Raw genomic sequence first — 18,698 nt, 5'->3', positions numbered from 1 at the left:
TAAGAAAAGCAGCATGCACCCACTAATAAAAATTAGAATTGTTTTCTTAGTACCTGGTCTGTCCAGTTCAGAACAAAAAGTATTACTAGAGAGGACAAGACCCCACACAGTGATGGAAGTGGAAGTCTTAAACATGCAAGTCTCTTAGAGAAACACACCAAGCAAAGCCAGGAAAAAAAGGAAGGACAGACAAATCTGCACTTAGGGTTGGCAACTTCAGCACTCATCACTAAATAATTTATAAAACAGGAAGATGGAAAAATCAGAAAGGAGAGGAAACACTACACAGAAAATCAACTTGACCTGATTGCCATTTATAGAGCTGGCTATCCCAAAGCTACGGAAGACACAGTTCACATCCACACAGGAAGTTCAGTATCATGGATCATATTTAGAAAATAAATAAAACCACATCGACATAGCTTATATAAACCTTACAATATATACTTTGATCATAATAGAATTAAACTAGAAATTAATAGCACAAAGATGTTTGGAACCCTCCCACATTCTTGGAAATTAAAGCACACTATAAATAAGTCTCATGGCAAAGAAGAATTAACAAATGAGATAGAGGATATTTTAAATGAATAATAACAAAAACTCAATACTGAATGCTTGTGGTTATGTGGGTAACATAGGACTTAGAGATTCCTGATAGCACTAGATTCACATATTAAAACTTAGAAAGTTCAAAATTCAGTCACACACACTGCTACTCAAAAAAAATGAGACCAAGTAAGTATAAATTGAAACCAAAGTAGAGGAAATAAAATAATGAGCCTCCCTAGAACTACACAAAGAAACTCTGTCTTTAAAAAAAGAAAAAGGGAAGAAGGAAGGAAGGAAGGAAGGAAGGAAGGAAGGAAGGAAGGAAGGAAGGAAGAAAGAAAGTAACAAAGAAGTTACTCTACCATAAACAAATAGAGCTACTAAATAAATAAACAAGGAAAAACTTAACCTATATTCAAGCACAAAAAAACAAAAATGAAAATTCATCCAAGTCAGAAACAGGAAATCCTATGTATGCAATAGAATTCCAGCATCTGTAAAGGTGAGGATTCCAAACACACAAGCCTGAAATGAGGCTTCAATAGCTAAATAGAAACTTGGAAGGGCTGTGCTTCTATGCCTGTGTATGATCTCCATTGAATAATAATCTAAAATTCAGAAATTACCCTAACATTTCCTTGAGATTGCTAATCTTTCTAAGGTGTTCAAAGTTTATGAGAGGTTTCTGTACACTAGAAAAAAGAGAAGCAACATAAAAGATAACTAAAACAGAGTTCAGGGTACTAAAGAAAACTGTAAACATATAAATAAAAACCAATCCACCATGAGGAAGAATAAGTGGATTTCCCAAAGAAAAACAAATGATGTTGACTTATCTCAGATACAAAGCATCCTACAAGAAGCTAAAAAAATGTTTAACTGGGAAGGAGGACAACATTTGAAATCTAAATGAATAAAATAACCAATAAAATTATTTCAAAAAATAAATAGGTGTTTTCAAGTCAAACAGAAGATCAGACACAGACAAGTGGTAACAACTGGACTGGAAATGTAGACAATTACTGGAAGTATAATACACAGGGAAAGTGAAAGAGAAGGTAGGAAAACTAAGAAATGTAGTAAATAACATATTAAGAGGCTCCTACCTTTGTCTAGAAGATTTTCAGAAAGTCTTAAACAGAAGATACTATACTTATGTATATTTACAGTATATAACATATATAAGTATGTGTGTATATATGTACATACACATAAGTGTATATAGTGTGTGTGTATATATATACATTGTAAAGAAGATATCTTGTGTGTTGCATGGATACATCACCTGTCAATTTAAAAGCCTATGGCCTATAGAAAAGGGTAGAATAAGCCGGGCAGTTGTGGCACACAGCTTTAATATCAGCACTTGGGAGACAGAGGAAAGCGGATTTCTGAGTTCGAGGCCAGCCTGGTCTACAGAGTGAGTTCCAGGACAGCCAGGACTACACAGAGAAAGCCTGTCTGGAAAAAAACAACAACAACAAAAAACAACAACAACAAAAAGGAAAGGGTAGAATAGAAGGTGGAGCGTCTCAGATGCAGAAATAATTCTGAGAGTCAAGCATGGAAAACTCACTTGCGAAGATGTAACATGGGCATGTGGTACCTGAGCACAGATAACCAGCCATGTGGCAGAATGTAAATCAGAATAAATGGGTTCTATTGAGTTATGATTCTATTCAGAGAAGAACCAATCTATATTGCCAGAGTATTTGTAAACATATTTTGAGTCTGATTCTTATTTCTGGGAGCATGGGGATAGAAAGAAGAATCAGACTTAACTTTTATAATATATACATATGCATATAGTATATGTATATATGTGTATATACATATATGTATGTATATATATATATATATATATATATACACATAGAAAGAGATTCTTTTCAAATTTTCTCAAATTTGTGGTATACATAAATTTTCTGTTTTTTCTTATTATTGAATTCTTTTTTATTGGATATTTTATTTATTTACATGTCAGATTTTATCCCCTTTCCCCATTTCCCCCCAAGACACCTCCTATCCCATCTTCCCTCTCCTCCTGCTTCTATGAGGGTGTACCTGCACCCACCCACTCCCACCTCCCTGCCCTCAAATTCCCCCATACTGGAGCATCCAGCCTTCATGAGACCAAGGACCTCCTCTTCCACCTACGCCCAACAAGGCCATACTCCCTTACATAAACATCGTCCCTATGTGCTCCCAGGCTGGTGGTTTAGACCCTGGGAGCTCTGGTGGGTTGGTATTGTTGCTCTCCCTATGGGGCCACAAATCCCTTCAGCTCCTTCAGTCTTCTCTCTAACTCCTCCATTGGGAACCCCTTGATCAGTTCAATGGTTAGCTGTGAGCATCCGCCTCTAAATATGTCATACTCTGGCAGAGCCTCTAAGGAGACTGCTCTATCAAGCTCCTGTCAGGATGCACTTCCTGAAATCCACATCAGCATCTATCTTTGGTGACTTGCACATCGGATGGATACCCAGGTGGACAGTCTCCAGACAGCTCCTCCTTCAGTCTCTGTTTCACACTTTGTCTCCATATTTGCTCCCATGGGTATTTTGTTACTCCTTCGAAGAAGGACCGAAGCACCCACACTTTGGTCTTCCTTCTTCATGAGCTTTATGTGGTCTGTGAGTTGTATTTTGAGTACTCCAAGCTTTAGGGCTAATATCCACTTATCAGTGAGTGCATAAATTTTCAAGTTGAAGAGATAAATAGAATAAGATGAAATCCAAACTAATAAACAATGAGGGACAAGAAAACTAGATATTACCTACACAGAATCAATACTTAAACTCATGGATGACTTCCCAGTGGTCACAGAGGGAGAGGAAAAGGCAGCAGTGACATATTGTGTTGAATTCAAGGCCAAGAAGCAGCTTCACAAATGATTTTTTTTCATGTTGAAGAAATCCAAGCTGAAAATAGCTAACATTTAGTTGTCCAGGAAAACTACAACTCCCCATGTTACTAAAGCCTCCTACTGTAGTAAGAATTTTGGTTTCTATGTTTTTAAAAACATAGAAATGTTGTATGAATATGTAACCATGGGTGTTTCCACTCACGCCCCAGTTCCCAAATAACAACTCTAGCAGCTTATTATTTATTATAAAAATGCCCAGGCCATTGGCTAGGCTTCTTCCCACTACTTCCTACATTACATTTATACTATTCTATGTCTGCTATTTGGATAGTTACCTTTTCTTAGTTTTATACCTCTGACTTCCTCCAAGTTTGTGTGGTGAAAGTCTAACTCTTTCCCACAGTTCCTCTCCCTCTCTGCCAGATGTCTCACCTTCTAATCCCGCCTCAGCTTATTGTTTTATTGTTTATCAGCTTTTTTACTGACAGGCAATGCTTCCACAGTACACTGAGATTATCCCTACAGGAATACATTTTTGTTTTAATCCTAGGTGTGGGATATGGGGCTGCTTTAGATTCTCTACAACAGCAGACTGTGATTTGCCTCATTACTCTGGCAGGGGAGTAATTTTGCCATATGTAGATAGTATTATGTTTGAAATTCTGGGGATTCTTGAAAAGCATATAAAAATGCTAGAGCCCTAAGAGGGGCTTTAGCTGCTACTATTCTTCCTCCTCTTTGTGGTTGCTGTTGCTGTTATTGTTGCTGGCTGGAGATAGCCTGATGATGAAGATCAAGATTGCCTCAAGAAACTCAGCACCCTTAACCATCAGGAAGCAGTCTAATGATATTAATGCCCTTTCCCCTAGCCCCTTTTATCTCCTACCTAGTGTTGGGGGGTTGGAAGGGATAAGGTTGGAGAAGGATGGTAGAAATAGGAGCCTATAAAGTAGCCAAAAGTTCAGTGATATTCTACATCTATATTCATCTTTACATATGTTGAAACTGCTGTCTGCAGAGTCTGCTGTCATCAAAATTTTGAGTTCCCTTACCATCTTCCAACATATACATCATACCTTATGTTAGAAATCACCTTCTCCCCCAAGGCAGAAAAGACATAAAATCTCACAAAGATTCAAAGTCTACAGTTTCAGATGATGGGTACTCTACCAGTCACTCCTGGTACTGGAGATCAAAACCCAGGGCCTCACTCATGGGAGGCAAGTGCTCTACAGCTGACCTACAGCCCCGGCCTTTCTGTGACCTTTAGATGGCCCATTCTACCATGCTTCAGTGACTTCAAACTAAAAAGACAAATTCCATGTGCCCCAACCTGCAAAATATCTACAGCACATATTAAATTCAAAATTAAAATAATTGTTAAGAGTTTCTTATACAAGCAATGGAAAACTTAACCATCTGTTCTACTTGGCAGAAGTAAAGGATGATCTTGTCTACAGAACCTCCCTCACCCACTTCTCTTGGGCTTTGCTGTCTGGGAAGATCTTTATCTATTCAATAATAGTGATATGTTTATTAACACAGAAAAACTTCTATTGAATAAATTTGAGGCTGGGGAATATACTTTTTAGGAGTTGGGCAGTCACAGACTGTCTACATGGGCTTAGCAATTCTTTGCACCAGCACTTCTCTATTCACTGTTGCTTTCCCATTTATAAGCACCTAAGATGTCAAAGAGTTGAATGACAACTAGAGACCTTTCTAGAGATGAACTGATACACTGACAAATGAGTAGCAATACATATACATAGATAAATGAGTGGTTTCATGGGTAGGTCAGCAGAATAGTACAGACATTACTGGAAAGATGTATGGAGATAGGATACAGAAATAAGTCACTTTGTATGTGATGTGTATGTGTGTGTAATGTATTTGCTTTTTAACCCAGAACACAATGTGTCAAGAGAGAAACTAACTTCACCATGAATAGACTGGGAACATCATGACTAGAGAAAACTCTCTGAACTACCCACATCTCACTGACTAGTGCCAATGCTTGTCACTCAGTCTGTCCAGAAAATCTAGCCAAAAAAGAAAATTCATTTTCCAAGCAACATCCATATTATGTATAACTATTTTATAGGAAAATAAAAAATAACAATGATATACATGTATTATTTCATTTCTGATATTTGTATTTTCAACATTCAGACTGCAACAGTAACAATACCTGACTTTGCTATTTCCCTTCCCTATCATTTAACAAGTTCTTTGGCAAAATGACCTGCTAGCTTGGATATGATCTATAGATAATTGATCCAGGCAATGGCATACTATTGATCACTTTTTGCCAAGAACAATTTGCTATGCTAGAGTTTCCTCACAACAATTTATTCTCACTAATATATTCCAAGAAACTTTGTGGTTCTTTGATCTTGGCCTCTTCAGTTAAGACAAATTCTCTGTCATTTTCAAAATCCTTTTGAGAAGCTCACCAAGGATTCCATAAACAATTTCAATAATCACTGGGGCTAGCAGAATGGTCATACCTCATCACGAGGTAAATCAAACACTAACATAGTTCAGAATACTGAGAAGGAAAGCATCCGTTTTCATTCTTTCAAGTCATCAAGTGTCTCTGTCAACTGCATTTGAGCCACTGACACATTGGTTAGTGTTAAAGAGCACCTGCAGAAATGTTCCAGTCAGAGTACAGAGAGTAATCTGTGCTTTAACATGAAACTCAAGGCTATGCCTTCATGAACTAACTGACTCCTTATCCTGTTGATAATTCAGACCAACACAGTTTGGGCTAGAGGGTTAGATTCACTGAGGTTACTTCTTGATATCCTTTGTGGAAGTAATATAAGCAACAAAGATCAGCTAAAGACACAGGAAGGAGTAAAAAGTCACATCAAAGAACCATACTGATTCTTGGGCATGAAAAAAGATAATAGCTTCCAAGATCAGATGAGATCAGGCAGGTTCAGGATGATATGGCTGTAGGAGAAACTATTGTAATTAGGGGGCATTTCAGGAGTGAGGGTGCAATAGAAATGCCATGGAATCTACCAGAGTAACCCTAGTAAAGGCTCCTACTAATGGGGGACAGGGAGCCTGAACAGCCATCTTCTGTTACCAGGCAAGGCCACAAGTGGAGGGACCAGGACACCAACCCAGCAACAAAATCTTTGACCTATAATTTGTCCTGTCCTGCAGAGTATTCTGGGACTTGAACCTAGCAGAATACAGATACAGAATATACAAACATACATTAGACTGAGCTTGAGAAGTTCTGTGGAAGAGTAGGAGGAAATATTAGAGGAACCAAGAAGTCAGGGACACCATGAGAACAAGGCCCATAGAATCAACTGACTGGAACTCATGGGGCTCATAGAGATCAGAGAGCCTGTAGGAGTCTAACTTAGATCCTCTGCATATATGTTATGGCTTGGTGTTCTTGTGGGAATCCTAACAGCGGAGGGTAGTGCTATCCTTGACTCTTTTTCATACTTATGGGACCTGTTTCCCCCTAGTCAGTTGATTCATCCAACCTTGATGCGATGGTATTGCCTTGTCTTATTGTAGCTGAGTTGGAGCTCAGAGTTTGGTTGATGTCCCATGGAGGCCAGGATGACAGGTGGATCTGGGAGAAAGGGGAGGGAGAGAAACTGGCAGATGGTGAGGGAGAGGGGAAACTGTGGTTGGGATGTAAATATATTGAAGAATAAAAAATATACAAGAATTTCTCAAAACTTCATTTCCTGAATTTCCTAATCCTACAGTGTCTGTGACAACCTGAGGGTGGAGCTGAACCTGTAGTGTGGTGTGACGCACCTAGAACTCCATTTTCATTAGCTAACACAGAGTGTGACTTTGGGGCAGGAAAAATAGCCCTTACCAATCTCAGCCCCAGAGCCATCTTTAACTTACCCAGCCTCTGCTTACTGAAATAAAGGCTCCCCCTTAGTCAGTAAGTCAGTCATGAGATCTCGTCAGGGTTTAAAAGAACCTTCTATTTCAAAAGTTTGTTCGAATAACCACAGTTCCTTTCAGAATCCTGATGCATTTCAGGGGAATTAGAGCACCTATACTCTTCCCTATTCCACCCAAGAAAAATTAGACATTGTACAAAAAAAGAAACATAGGCCTGTGAAAAGCTGAAAACTACAGACATCTCACTGTAAAGAATATCTTTATGGGGAGTACCTGAGTTTTCTGAAAGAATTATTATATTTCTTTAGTGTACGCCAAAGACAGTGAGGAATCTTGTGCTCAGGTAGAATAGGCAATGTAGTTTGTGGGGGAGAGCAAGAGAGCTTGTGTTGGTGGGAGAGGGCAACTTGTGGAAGTTAATTCTCTCCATTCAAGTGGACTCCAGGAATCAAGCTCTGGTCATCAGGTCTGGTAGCAAGTATATCCACCTACTGTTCCATCTCACTGGTCCCTCCTAAGTTTTCTAATTGCTTTTGATATTAATTATTATATTACTGATCAGTTGTATTGTCACCATGACCAATATAAACAATTTAAAGGAAGGAAAGTTTTCCACTGGAGCATGGGTTCAAGGTCAGCCCATCACAACAAGCAGAGTCTGGTGGCATGGAAAGGGTCATCACACCCAGGACAAAAGGAAGAAGCACTGTCAATACGGTGGATTTTTTTTTTATTTTTCCTCTTTTACTCTGAATTTCCAGTCCTGGGGATGGTACTGTGAATATTCAGGGTGAATTTTTCCAGACTCAAGTTAATTACATCTGCAAACACATCATAGGCATACCCAAAGGCTTACCTTACAGGCTCCTGGAAAATCCTAAATTCACTTAAGTTAACAATGAATTTTAATCCTCACACCTAATATACCCTGTACCTAGAGTTGCAAAAGGCCTGAAACCTATGTTTGGAAACAGAAAAGGAAAACAAGAACATAGTTCACTCTTTCTAGCTAAACAACTAGAGAGTAGGTTGCCAAGAATTAGGAAGTATTTTAGAAGCATAAATGATATGCTACAGCTAGAGACAGTCCAGGAAACCTAGGAACTCTTTCATACCTGTAATATACAAGCTGTGTACTGTACAAGTATAAGCACTAATTCCTGGGTTCAAGGGGAGCCAGGAGGGAGCTTCTGTCTGTACATAGCCCCCATTCCATGGGTGCAAGAGAACTATAAACAGCTAAAGGTTTAAATAAGACCCAGAGATTATAATATTTCAAAAGGAAAAGCTCATTCTATTTTTCAACAGATCTCAAATGAATAGGGAGAAAAGAAAATTATTAGATTCCAATACTAAGATGACAGAGAAGGAGAATTGTCTGACAAATGACTTAGAGCATAGATAAACCATGTAGTGTGCAATTATGAGCCTATTGAAAACAAACAGGAGCATAGGAAGTCCCAGTAGAGAGATAAAAGAGTAAAATTAAATACTGAGTCTGAAAACAAAAGTAGAGTCATGAGTCACCTACCCACAGGGGAATATACTGAGAAATCATAATTGGGAATTTGGTCATTGTGTGAAAATTAAGGGGGCACTTAAACAAACAAAAATGGCTATGATGTCAGTAGGTGCTGTGATTTCATGAACCACTGTCCTGTGCTTGGTCTGTCACTGGTTAAACATCATGCTGCAGCACACGACCATAACTGAAATGTATTGGGTGGGCAGATACAGCAGAAGGAGTTGGAGGACACACAGTGTAATGAGGACACTAGAAGATGAAATATTATATGAAACACATGGATATGATGAAAAAGATGTTTGTGAAGTAACTGCCAAGTTTCGTGCCAACCCAAACATTCATCAACTGATGAGCAGTTAAAGTGTGATGTTTAAACACATTGGAAAATTATTACACCATAAGGCAGAGGGGAATCTTGATTTTGTAACAATAGAGAGAGATCAGAATGACAAATGAAACACAAGAGTCACGTGATCTCACTCACATGAAATCTCTAAAACAGTTGAGCTCATAGAAGTTGAAAGTGAAACCACTGTTGCCAGAGGGGAGACAGGATGGAGAGATCTTGATTGATGAGTTCCAAGATGTAGTTAGATAGAAGTGGAAAGCTACAGAATTGTGCTGCATAGTAAGTGACTGTAGGTAACATTTATGTATTATATCTCAAAACACAGACTTTTCAGTGTTTAGCCATAGGAAATAGTTTATATTTGAAGGACATAGCTATGCTTAATTTAATTTAAATATGACACAATTACAACATATCAAAATATATCAGTGATACCCCATTAAAATGCACATTTTGTTCATATGTGTTAGTTAAAATGTTTTTGACTTGGAAAAGGAACTGGTATACTGTAATTACTGAGTTTATGTTTTATATGTACATGTGAGGGGACTTGTTAGCTCTCTGAGTGGGGTGCTTGCATCATTCCAGCTCTGTAATAGAACAGACAGTTCCTGCCTGAATTGTCTACACACCTTTTGGTACCAAAAAAGAATATCAGTTAATTGCTTCACTTCACACACAGTCTCAGAGCACCCAAATCACTACTTCCAGAAATTGCCATGGAATTTACACATCACAACCCTCTGGTTCTCAGACCTCATGCTCTTCCTAAGACTCCTTTCCCTCACTGTAGCCTGTATGCTGTATCTATGCTGTCTTAATTCCTTTGACCAATCAGCACATACATCAGATTGCTAGCATTTTGTTTATATATACTGATCCACCCTGCCTCTGCTCCTTTACACAAGCCAATGCCTCCTTCCAGATGTGTTTCAAAACCCACTGGTGTCTGGGAATGGAGCTGAATACACTGCTGTCAGATGATTTATTTGCTTTCTAAGCACCCAATATTGCATATACAGGCATTGGTCTTGTCTGGTCTTGTACAAAAACAAATATAAACAAAGACTGAGAGTGGTGAGAAATAAGGACTCTATTCCTTATTTATCAGAGGTATCAGGACAAGAAACAGAAGGAGAAGAGGGCGATCTTCAGAACAGTATCCCTGGAGCCAGCCTGTCTGGGTTTGAATTCCAGCTGACCATTTGCCATTTAGATAAGTGGATGAGCACTTCTGAGTCTCTGAAGCTCATCTGCACACTAGGGGGTGATACCAACTGCTGCTCCACAATGTTTATGCAGAATGAAGGAGATGGATCCAAGAATGCATAGAACAACGCCTAGGGCGTGGGTTACCATCATTAGGAAGGTCCAAATGGCAGGACATGTGAGAAAAGGTGCTAATGGAAGGTCCCAACCAAGAGACAATCTGGACTGAGCTAACACTGGACTAAGTCTATTGGCAGAGAAGTTAACCAACTGCGTGTGTTTGAAGTTGGTGTGAGGGTTGCCATGAGGGTGGCCCAGTTAGAAACTACATCTGTCACAAGTCACATTGCAGAAGTGGGGATGGTAACAAGGGGATCAATGAACAACACACTGGAGTATCTTCAGCACAGGACACTGGCACAGGAAACAAAAAGTGCCATAGCCTTCACTAGTAGATGGGTAGACCAAAGTCACATGAGTGACACAGGGAAGAAAAAGTCTGGTAAACAGCCTTCACTGGCTTTCCCAATATGAGATAGGCCTGTAAGATGTACTTCCTGGCTTTAGGCTCTGGTTGGTGGTAACTAAGCAAATGCCCAGCCAACATGGAGAAGCTGGCTCTCTGCACAGCAGAAGCAATCATCCTGCAGCAGCTCTAAGTACAGCCAAAAAAAAAACATAATAGCAAAGGTCAGAGTTGTTTTGGAAAAGCAAGAAAAGTACTAAAATCTAAGTCCCTGTCCAGGCATTAATCAAGAGCTAATGAAAACACTGCTTCTGTATTCAAAGCTCAGGCAGCTTCTGTGTAAACTAGAGATGGTTTTCTTATGCACACAACTTTTGTTGGTTACATCATGTTTCAAAACTGGTTAAGAGCACCAAGGAAAAGAAGGGTTAAATATCCTAAAAAGATGGTCTTGCACAAACAAACAAACAAGCAAATAAATAAATAGATTAAGAATTAGTTTAAACTAAATTGAAAATCCTCTTTAAAGTTTTGCCTTCTGTCTTGTTTTTCTTCTTGTTGAGACAAACACAATTTAAGGGAGAAAAAAAAAACTTCGGCTCACAGTTGCAGGGAGCTATGGTTCATACATCCTATCAGCAGGACTTAGGGCAGCCAGTCATTGCATCTAAAGCTAGGAAGCAGCAAGAGATTGATGCTCAGCTAGCTTTCAGAATCAAGCCAAGGGGGTTTCCATCCACTATCAGGGTAGGTTTTCTTACCTCAGTCAGCCTGGCCAACACTGCTCAGATGCTATTCTTCTGTAGATCATCTCTCAGGTGTGGCTAGAGGCTTGTCTCCTAGGTGGTCCCAGATCCTATTAGGTTGACAATGGACATCAACCATCACCAAGTTTCATACTTTTACAACCCCGTGTCAGTTTTTGGAAACCTGTGATATACTATATTGAACAACTGAAAGTGTATCTGTTAAGAAATATAAGAACTAAATATTCTGGTGCTATAAACAGAAAATATCATTTCTTACATGCAACTTTATCATTTAATAAGCTGCATGGTCAAAATGACTTTAAATATCTTCATTTATTCTTTAGACTAGCAATTGCTCTCAGCCATGGCCAGACAAGTCTCTTTCCACAGTGTGCAACTGTTAATACAGAGATTTGTAGCTGCTCAGAGAGCTGAGAATAAAGCTTTGACTGTTTGGCCCTAAATAGGGCATCAATATCACCCCCTCAAAGGCTCAAGGAACATACAGAAGAGGAGGCAGAAACATTGTAAGAGCTGGAGGATGGGCAGGCAACTATGAAACGCCGTCTTCTAGGTATGACGTGGCTAAAGTAATATGAGTACACAGTAGCTATGGCTACCTACACCAGAGTTAGACCAAAAAATAAAACATGAGGGAGGCTAGTTAAGCTGATAGGGGCTAGGTAAGCAGTTAGGAGTGGGAGGGGGATTGAAAGAATATCAGGATGCATATACTCACAATTGTATATATATGTACAAATTCACAAAAATTAAATCTAAAGAAAGTTTTTGAAACTGCATTTTTGTAATATGACTCTAAATAGCACAAATCAAGGCTAGTGTAGTTTCTGATTCAATATTTGGTGTTTAATGAATTTGAGCAAATTTAAGAACGCTTTGTTAACAATTTTTAAAAGGTGTTTGCTTTAAGGAGTTAAATATGGGAGATAGCTCAGTGGTTAAGAAGAGACAGGTTAGATTTCCAACACTCTCATGGTAACCCACAACTGGCTCTAACACCAGTTTAGGAGAACTGACACATGTATGTATGTATGTATGTATGTATGTATGTATGTATGTATGCATACCATGTTCAAGTCTGGGACCCATGGAGTCCACAAGAGGGAATCAGATTCCCTGTGACTGAAGTTACAGAAGATTGTGAACTACCATGTGGGTGATGGAGATCAAACCTATGTATTCTGGAAGAGTACCCAGTTCTCTAAACCACTGAGCCATCTTTCCACTCCATAAACACAAATAAGGAGTTAGTATCAGTCCTTTGAGAGCTGATCAGTGCCCACAGCCATTTAGGCTTAGGAATTTATTTCCTCACAGGTCCCCTGAGGCCTGCACTTCACAGTATCTTCTGCTTCTCTGGACACAAATTCAGTCCTTCCAGACTAAATTTTCCTAATTTTATCTCTATCTTAGCGTCCTGGCTCTCAAGAGCAATGAACTGAATACTTCTTAAACTAATAAATAGTTAATGAATTAGCCACCATGGGAATAAGAAAATATGTAAGATTTCCTCCAAGTTGTTAGAGAGAAAAGACATGCAAAGCTAAGTAGCAGCACCACCAGAGGAGAAAGCTTCCAAGGAAAGAGCCCACCTCCTGCCACCAGTCTGACAATTATGGAGTGAGTGAAGGCAGGTCAGTGTGTTGGTTCAGAGACAGATTTAGCCAGGTGTATCACATGATGCTACCTGACATTTCCCTGCCATGTGCAACTGGTCAAGTTTATGTCAGAAGATAATGGACTGCAATGGACCCCATCCATCATGAAGCATCCGACAACACTCCATGTGTTAATCAGTGCCACAAAGAAGTTGCTTCACATGGGGTACAAGTTCTGCTGGCCTTGGGCAGAAGTCTAGGAAGCATGGAGACAGTTATAGTGAGCAAACCTAATGAATGTAGGGAAATAGTGGCTGGTGATAGAGCTACTGAGGACTGGTGGAAACTCAGATGTGCTAATTGGAAGGAATCCTGATTGGCTGTCAGAAAGGAAAAACTTTACCTGATCAGTTGCTTCTCAAAACATTTCACATGTCATTTGTTCAGGTAACTGAACTTAAACCTCATTCTGCTGACCAGATGTTGCCAAGGCTGCAGAACAATTCTATTCTTGTGATTGTGAAAACATTTCTAAACCTTTCTAAATTTCAGTTTCTTTATAAACATCACAGGATTTTTATGGGATTTAAAGTGATAATCCTGACAGATAAGTAACACTGTGTTTGTCACATTTCACTAAATAGTTAATGAAAGTTGTATCCATACATTTAAAACACACTTGGGACATTCTTGCTGGAAAGGTGGACAGGGCTCCTATAACGTTTGACCAGAACCTCATGAAATATTATCATACTCTTCTCATCAAAAGACTGAGTTTAAACAGATTTGTGTTATCTAGGATTCTCTTCTCTTCAGCTCTTCCTCAGCTCTCTCTTTACTCTGACAACAGGAGGTAAATAACATGGACATGTCACAGTGCTCTGAGAAAAGACTGTAAATGCGGTGGACTAGATCTAACTTCAGAGCTTTTCTCTCACCTTGTTATAGGGATACCCATCTTTCCCCTTTGTGAAAGTTGGTAAGTTGATCATATTCCCTCCCACTGGTGTTGATCTTGACCTTGAACTGCTTTGACCAATGGACCTGTAGTGTAAGGAGTGACTCAGTTTCAGAGGATTTCATGGAAGCATGGACCAATTGGTTGGGCAGATCATTGTTGTAGTAAGAGAATGTGGCAGAGGGGGTCTCATGGCAGGCAGGAAGCCAAAAAAAAAAAAGCCACAGAGGGGGCTAGACCAGAACACCCTCCAGTGACACATAAAACAAACACACAACACATGCAACTCCATTTTTAAAATTTTCTAAAATCTTCCAAAATAGAATCGCCAGCTGGAATCAGGCATTTAAGACAGGAGATTCTTTGAAAGACATTTCATATCTGAACCATAATTAGTACTGCAATCTATTGTGAGTTTGTGTGACTGCACCACTTGCAAAAAAGTCTTTATGTTTTGATATGGTGGATAGAGTTGAAAACTATTGGGAGATTATTATATATAGAAAGTTGACACTCCACCTTGTAAGAAAATGACACTGAATAGTACTAATATAGAGTTAAATGATGTGTGGCTGTCCTTAAAATTGCTGCAATAAAAGATGAAGAGGAGAAGACCTCCAGGAATTAACAAGGCCAACTATGTCTGTCTACTAGGCAAACAACAAGATTAAAATTGTAAGGACAAAAATTCATTCATTAAGTCCAACAGTATCATCTCCAAACACATCTTGTTAAATATAATCTACAGTTGCCAGAAAGTGTGCAGTAGTAACTAGGAGAAAGAACCAGGCATCTAAAATAGCATTTAGCCAAAAAATGTTGTGAAGCAAGTGAAATGTGGCTGACCCACCTCAAATTTTACTGATAACTCTGGCTGGTGTTCATCAGGGTTGTGCAGAACTCAACAAGGAACCACATTAAGCCACCAACAAAGCTCATAATTCGAAAACCAATCTTTCCTCAGAAGGATCTGAAACATTAGTGAGAACATGATTGCTTGCTGTGTACTAAAATATTTGTCAAATAATAAATATATAACTGAGAGCATGATGACCCTCTGGCTGTCTGAATTTGATGAACTGATAAGCAAACAGGCCTTTTAATTTAGCATCATCTGTATCAAGATACCATGTCTATTTTTCTCCAGACAGAAATACTAAGCACTAATACTAGCCTAGCAGAAACAAGAGCCTGTGGTTTCTTTCTGAGAAAACTTCATGGATATTTCTAACACAGAAAAATAGAGATGGGGAGTACTTCCGTATGGTGTCACCATGGCCCAGGCATCTCTGCATAGTATCAGCCCGGCCTGGCTCTCAGAATTCAGAATAGCCTTGTTACTCACCTCTAAGATGCACTTGGAGTGGGTTTTCTTGAGTGAACTGCTGACTTCCTCACTCTTTTGCTCATATTCAAAAGGCACCTACCTATCCCTGAACACCTTCTCCTTTGAGTCCAGGCCTGGGAGAAGGAGCCACTGTTGGCAATAGAAGACAGCATTCAAGCACTGGGACTTCTTTGAATGACCCCATCTCCTGTTTGTAGCTTGACAGCTAGGACATGGTGTGCCCTAAACATATACATATTTTAATGTATTTTTTTCTTTCAATCATACTCTACAATTTTTGTTGCAGCCTCTATAAAATATATCTATGACACTTCCACACAATCATAGAGACTACAGATTGAAACACTGTGATGGGACAGAGGAGACAGCTCTATTTGTGGCAGAGTATTGGGATTCAAAATCAGGCAGAGAAAGCTGTGTGGAAATGTAGATACTGGAAGCTGCTATTTCTGAAACTATTTGTCAAGCATCAACAATAGTCATGTATGGTGTAGAGGTTCCTTCATGGCTGCTCTGTCCACATTCATTTCTAAGGTATATGTGTACTGTCTCAGAGTTTTCCTTGGAGTAAGGTTTCATGTGAAAAGTTACCATTTCATTATTTTACATACTCCATATGTACAAAAAAAATACTATTTTTTACAATTTGTTTTAAAACCACCCCATGTCTTGGATTTTGTTAGGGGCCCGGTCACAACTATCCTGGGCTTAAAGCACTCACAGTTTGACAGCCAATTTGGAAATGTGTTCTGTTGTTTTGATGGGAACAAGAGGGTTTTTCAGAATCCCAGAGCAGCATCCACGACCCATAGAATCTTTGGCAACAATTAAGGGGTACAAGATCCAGACAACATTTTCTTCCTGATTTACTAACTGCCTGTTGACATGCTTAAAAGAAGGGTGTTCTTTTTCACCCCAAGTTCCTGAGCCCAAGGCTTAATAAGGAATGCACTCTTCCAGTGCACATCCTAGATGAGTTTCAAAATTCCATCCAAAAAGAAAAATCTGGCAGGGAAGACAGATATGGAGCCAAGAATGTTCTAGTAGAGTAAGACATTAGCATTGCTTCCTCAAGCAAACCTGTTTCAGATTTATACTATTATTGAGAAAAAGAACATTACAGTGGGTCAGTGAACAGTGACAGCCCATTACCATTTCCATAAACTACTATTTTACTTACACACTCTATAGAGTCTAGTGCTGAGAACAGACATGACCTGAACTTGCCTTTATCATTTACCATCTATGGTAACCTAAACAAGGAGCATTTCAGTCTATAAATGATGATACCCAGAATAAAGGCAATGAACATAACTTATACTTGATTGGCTGCATCACATAAAATAAGTATAATTCATCCATTCCTTCATTTATCCATGCTTCCAACAAACACCAGTGCTAAGAATACAGACAAATAAGGAGGATAATGTCTGTTGAGAACCACTGCCTTACACTATCAATTAGACATTGGCTGGGTCATTTCTGTGACTGACATACTTGAAGTGGCCCCTTGTTCCTGATTATTGGTGCTCAGACACTTACTTACATTACCTATGACCACTGTCTGTTTCTTGTGATAACTTCTGCACAACACACTATAGGAAAGGTGGTGAAAAGTAAGAAAGAAAGAAAAAAAAAAAAACGCCTGAGTTCACATCTGTGTTATGTAAGACTATAGGATGTCTCTCTCTTCCCTCAAAGTTTTGTGGACACCTACAACTCTGCTAGATCTCCACATGTGGTGAGGAAGTATATATGAAGCCTATAGACATCTCACTTAGAATTCAGTGAACACAGATAAGATGCTTCAACCCTCAGTTTCATAGCCAAAAAACTAAATCCTGCCAACTGTTGGTGGACCTGGGAATAGGCTATTCCCACATGGAGGCTCAGATGGGAATGTGGCCTAGACAACACCTTAAATGCAGGCCTTGACACCCTGACAAGCCTGTTGGGGGTATTTGGACTTACAACCCATAGACATTGAGATAACAGATGTCTGTTCAAAGCTACCGAGAAATGAATTGACGCCACAGACATTAATAGCTAGTACCATCTCCCTCTGCCCTTGTGTCTCTTGACTGACTTGTTCTTGGTGCTTTATTTCACAAGCCTGCATGTTTGTAGCTCAGCTCTCTAACATACTTAGCAATCCCCATTCAGCTAACATTCTGGGTTTAATTGTGGCTTTTTAAGTTTCAGTTCTATGGGTAGGAGAGTGTCAGTGCTTCTTGATTCTTTGATTTCTTTCCCTGTTCCAGCCAGTAATTCTCCATGCTCAGTTACTTGAATTTTATGTTTTTGTGCTTAACTTTCCTTTTTGAAAAAAAAAAAAAAAAAACCACATTGAGTCTTCAACAGTTTCAACTTTCCTTTGCTTCCTGAGCTATGGCCACTAAGCTATGGCACATCCCATGCACCCCACATTGGGTCTTTTCATCTCCTGTCTCCTATTCCAAAGCAGCACTTGCTCTCTGGTGTGTCTCCCTCAATCAGCCCATGAAGCCTGTGCTTTGTTAAGGCCTCCCTCCTGCCCTGCCCTGACTGAGGCTTCTGCTCCTGAAATCCTGATTTCGATTACTTGCCTGATTCCGTTCCAAACACTATGGTGTTTAAAAACATCAAACACATTAGATGCACTCATTTGTTTTTTTCTGTCTTGTATTAAAAGGAGAGGTCCACATGAGGGAGAGTGTTGGGAATGATGTCAGTCTAATTTTCTGCCATATCTCAGTACTTAGAAACCTCTAGAACATGGAGATGTTTAAAAAAACACTAGTGAGTTAGTGGGTGTTTTCAATCTTAGTATACAACAAGTAACGGTGATGTTTCATCCTGTCCATTTTTAAAGCTTGTGTTCTTAAATACTTCTCTCCCTGTCCACTGACATGCTGTATATGTGGTTAACTTTCCCAAATGGAATCCTGCTGGAATTCAATCTTTCTTGCTATGGTATGCTCCTGTTATGGGAGGATCTCTTGAGGTATAACCTTTGTTTCCACAACCCGTGATCTCCGGTCCCTTATGCTGCATGAAATGAATGATCTGTGTCTACTTCTACCCAGTGCTGAAGTCAAACATCTCCAAAAGCCACAGAAATCCATAACCATGTACAGACTAGAGGAAACCTGTTTCAGACAGGCAGGGCAATTTCTCTGGA

The sequence above is a fragment of the Grammomys surdaster genome, unplaced genomic scaffold (genome assembly GCF_004785775.1).
Source record: "Grammomys surdaster isolate TR1022 unplaced genomic scaffold, NIH_TR_1.0 311, whole genome shotgun sequence".
NCBI lineage: Eukaryota > Metazoa > Chordata > Mammalia > Rodentia > Muridae > Grammomys > Grammomys surdaster.
The sequence above is the reverse complement of the archived record's forward strand: the minus strand, read 5'-3'. Positions refer to the sequence as shown.